Here is a 5205-nt window from a genome sequence, read left to right as displayed (position 1 = left end):
CCATTTGAACCTGTTATGTGACTGATTTGTGAAACAAAAGCGTATTATTGATGCTGCTAGGATCGTATAGGTTGGTATATTCCATTCGAATATATGACAAGAAAAGAGTCTTGGGGAAGTATTCCTCCTGGAAACCTATGGATAGACTAGGATATGTATGGATGTACGAGTATATAGGCAATTTTTTATTCGATCAGCACGTGAGATTGGGATAGCTAGGTAATGGATAATACTGGTGTGGTGTATCCTTCGCCATGCACTGTACAGCTGCTTTCAGTGTATTTGCTGTAGATATCAAATGTTATTAAGTGATAGAGTTTTCTGTCAGTAGGCAGGAAGATCTGTGGTGCAGTTGGCCGTTGTTCTGAACATCCCAAAATCAATCGGCATCAGAAGTGTTAACTGCCATAAAATTCCGAGCAGTAAACACATGGGGTGAAGCTGAAGTACAAAGCATATATCGGGTTCAGATTAATTTCCTCGAATCTTAAGGAAACTAACACACACACTAGGAACTGACAAGGCAGTGAGACAGAGCAGAAGAATATGTCCGACTCAAATTCATTTACATGGATTTTTGAGGGAGGTGCGATCCACCCACAAAGAAGTGACTGTCTAGAAGATCAGTGACCACAGCCGTGCGGTTAAAGGCGCTGCAGTCTGGAACCGCAAGACCGCTACGGTCGCAGGTTCGAATCCTGCCTCGGGCATGGATGTTTGTGATGTCCTTAGGTTAGTTAGGTTTAACTAGTTCTAAGTTCTAGGGGACTAATGACCTCAGCAGTTGAGTCCCATAGTGCTCAGAGCCATCAGTGACCACAAATCCCACTGATATGTGACCTAGAAACGGTGGCGCTAATATTTGGATAGAATTGTAAGAGGTAGTCAGATGAGTGCTGTTGCTGGATGAAACATTGGCATTGATTTGTTCTGGCTTACACTTGTTTGTTAATCGGCTCTCAATATACTACAGTTGGTTAAGCGCGAAGTACTTGGTCTGCTTATAAATAAATGATTACCACTATGTATATGCACACCAGCACTACCCATGTGAATATACTTCGTCCTCGACAGAATACAGTATCAGTATTGGTTCAGTTCCGAAGAGTGCAAGGGGGTAAGAAATGAGCAATGCAGTATTAAGTACCCTTCTCTCCCAGTAGTTCTGAATTGTGTGTGATGAAATGAGGTTGTTTCACCAATGTAAATGATTAGGTGTATAGTGTATTGGAAACTCTGTGATACTGTTGGGTTCATGTTAAGGACGTATGCTCCATTTGAAAAAAGTTGATGTATTACTCGCAGAGTATTATGCTTTCAACGAAGACTCTGGCACCAATACACTGTCAAATTTGTAGAGTGGTAAACATAGAAATAATATAACGTGTGTAAATTTTAAGTTCACAAACCAGAATAACTCACAAAATAAGATTCACACGAGAAAATGTGTTGAATCCAAAGTTGATTATTTTCGACGGGGCCATCTGCTGGTGCTAAAATTAGCCCGCCACCCCAGTCCCCTGGGGGTGGGGGGTGGGGGGAGGCAACTTTAAAATTTCAAATGTAACCCCCATTTTTTATTGCAGAATCAGATTATACATAAAAAACTACATATATTTTGTCTTAAACATTTGTTTTGATTCTTGGTAGTTGGTGCTGTAATTCAAGAAAATCCATGTTCTCATTTTTGCGTGGTAAATGGTTACGGATATATAAAAATTACTTATTTACTTCGTATACCTAAGTTTAGTTAGTCGGTTAGTTAGTTGGCTAGTCAGATGATTTGTTTGATAATTAAAAGTTATGTGGCCTCATGACACGAAACAAACAAAACTTAGAATGAAAATTTCACTCTACAGCGGGGTGTGCGCTGATATGAAACTTCCTAGCAGATTAACACTGTGTGCAGGACCGAGACTCGAACTCGGGACCGTTGGCTTCCGCGGGCAAGTTTTCCCGAGTTCGAGTCTCGGTTCGGCACCCAGTTTCAAAAAAGCTTATCCGAATCTGCGGAAAAAATTAATATTTGGGTCAACATTTGTAAAACTCTAATTCCTCTCTCTGATACCCCACCATATGGGGAGAGAGGGAGAGTTTTAGTTTTAGCTAATGAAAATTTACGAATTAAATAAATATTTTTTTATTTATCGTACCATTTTCCACCCAAAAATGAGAACATGGATTTTCTGCAGATTTGCGTTTGGATCCTGCAGAATGGACGACGTCACTCCTGTGAAATCATAACATGATCCAGCATATCATCTCACCTAGTCACCTCAGCAGACTCAGGGCCGGCAGATCCAGATTCATTCGCTTTGCAGTCTTTGGCAAGATTTGTAAGCGCATTTAGGAAGAATTTTTGAGTGAACTCCAACGTCAAACTCATGGGGATTAGGTTATACAGCAATGCAGAGTTCCTGTCATTTTTTTCGAAATCAGTGTAATGAACATCTCTCACATGATACTAAATCCAACAAACGATAGACTATAAAGCTTTCTGGTGGAAATAGTTATGAAAGTAGAATTAGTGATAAGCGTCAAAGAGTAGCTTTTACCAGTCCAACACACTAGCTGAAAGGATGCAGAAAAGTTGTTCTTGAAAACCTGAACACAAAAAAACATTCATTTAACGTGGAATACTAAATATGTCGAATGTGAATACACACAGGGGAACAAACACCAATCCTAAGAGTTTCCGGCAGATATAAGAATGAGGGAGGAATAGAGGTTTCAGCATTGAGAGGTGCCAAGGAGTTGCTCTGATCTGTGTAACGTTTTTTCTAGATAAGCCTATTTAACTTTGCTGAGGACGTATTTCAGAAGGTGCTTGCATATCCATAACGTTTGAAATCACATCGCTCTTGACCGTTCAGTTCTTCAGCCGTGACAGTCAGGTACTTCGCTGCTGTTCCTAATGGGCTAGCCTTTCCAAGAAATACCTTTAACGGCTTGCAGGAAGCGTCCTATTCTTAAGTCTTTTGTCGGTCTGTGCTGGTTCCTGGACACCAAAAACAGAAGCATCTTGTTGTGATCAGTGACGTCGTAGTCCTTTGCAGGGGCTGTAGTGAGACAAGTCGTTACAAGTCCCCCCCCCCCCCCCCCCATCTCACTCCCTCTCTCTCTCTCTCTCTCTCTCTCTCTCTCTCTGTGTGTGTGTGTGTGTGTGTGTGTGTGTCCGGCAGGTCCGAATGTTCCAGATGCCTTTTGTTCGACTGTCTGCCGTTCTACACATTTCCTGTTGTGTTTATTTGTGAGAAGATCGTTTGTGATGTGTTATTTGCGTCGAGATGAGAAACAGCAGTGGAAGAGATATTTGTTGTTTCTCTCGACATAAAAAACAAATATGATTATCAGCATTACTACCTTAGTTTACTTTACTTTTTAAAGTACAAAAATTATCTGGAATCTGTTATAACACTGACATAAACATTAGTTAAAAAAGAAAGAGTGGAATTACCAGTTTCCTCAATTTTCCAGTCTTCACAGACGAGATAATTTCTACTTAGGCCGGTATAACACTATAAAATTTCTTTGTCATAGATTTGATCAAAGATGTGATCAAATATTCGTCAAATATATTTGACAAAGATCTCTGACGCGGCTCAAAAAAGTGGTATTACATTACCATCATATATTTCGTCAATGTTCAAGATGACGGACGACAACAACTTGTTATTAACCGCAGCAGTTACATGCACCACAGTTGCACTGTGTGTACATGCGGAAGAGATCAATTGATCGATTGATCGAAGAAATTTCATAGTGTAACACCGGCCTTACTCAGTGGTTTTCAGCACGTCCCACGCTAAAGTTTCGGCTCTCTAAAGATACATTTTCCACTCTTTATCTTCAGAATTATACTGTGCAGGCTATGCTGCTGATATCGAGATCAGTCTCCTAAGGTGTATGACATTATGCCAAACCATATGTGACTTCGGAAGTCGGGATGAGGGGTACACTTAGCTTGGAAGGTCAAGGCCATACTATGTCACTCCTTAACACAACAACTAGCAGAACAATATTAATAATTTATTCAAAAGAAGCTTTTATAAAACAAATTAGAGGCAATCAACACGTGGAAATTAAAAACCCCTTTTTTCTACATATATATAAAATTGTTTCAATAACTACCAAACGGGCAGTGACGCCAGGCTGCCCTGGCCAAAAGGTGACTTAACTTAATATGCTGGAAGCATCAGACCAGCCATCCAGAATAACACTTAAACGCCAGGGCCCAACCGGGAGTCACTTCACATTAGACGACAAGTCACAGCTTCTCTGCATTGAAGAAAAACGTGGCGCCGCTCCTACACATCCCAACTCACAGAAAGCTGGAACACAAACAGACCGCAGACAACATGCCAAAGAACCATTAATATAAGTTAAGAACAAATAAATAAGAATACAATTTTAAAAAAAGAATAAGTGCATTCAATAAAACTACTTAAATTTTGCAACAATATCAATTCTGTAAACATTTAAACTAAGATTTGAACACAAATGCAATGTTATAAGATAGTATCAGACTTTAAGGCTGACAATGTGTACAAAAACGAAATGGAAATAATTTCAAGATAATATTACGTTATTCAAATGCAGAACATCACCACACGTTTGGTGCACTTTAATTTCCTTGCATAGGTCTGCAATGTAACTGCCAATTGTGTAAGCTTGGTATGCAGAAAATTACAACTAGATTATGACCTAATATCTTCAATACCTTACAATTACTAGATCTTGTGCGGACTCTAATTTCCTTAAAGGAAGTAGTGACTGCTGGTCTCCTTGCGGTTACACACCTTGCCGGCTGCTCTCACTTCAACAACACATACATTAGGGCAACCAACCAACCAACAAGTGACAGCCGCTACAACGCAAATAGTTCCACGAAACGAAAGCACCAAAACCACTTACACCTCCGATGGAGAGCGTTGTTCGAGATGGTCTCGAGGAAATGGTCTGTCCCAGAAAACAGGTACCAAAGCAATGCGAGGAGCAGCGCCCGGAGTTGACATCAGGCAGGTGCACCACAAATTCGCGACCGTCCTGCAAGGCAGACTGGCCGCGCCGCTGCTGCTGAGCCCGCGTGTTTTGCTCCTTCGTCCCCTCAAGCACGTCCTAGCGCCTCGTAGCCAGTCCGACGACCAACTCCATGGCCGCAAATACCCGCCGCCAGATCATAACCAGGGCAAAGATCGTAGTACA

This window comes from Schistocerca americana, chromosome 6 (assembly GCF_021461395.2).
Source record: "Schistocerca americana isolate TAMUIC-IGC-003095 chromosome 6, iqSchAmer2.1, whole genome shotgun sequence".
NCBI lineage: Eukaryota > Metazoa > Arthropoda > Insecta > Orthoptera > Acrididae > Schistocerca > Schistocerca americana.
Note: the sequence above shows the minus strand (reverse complement) of the source record.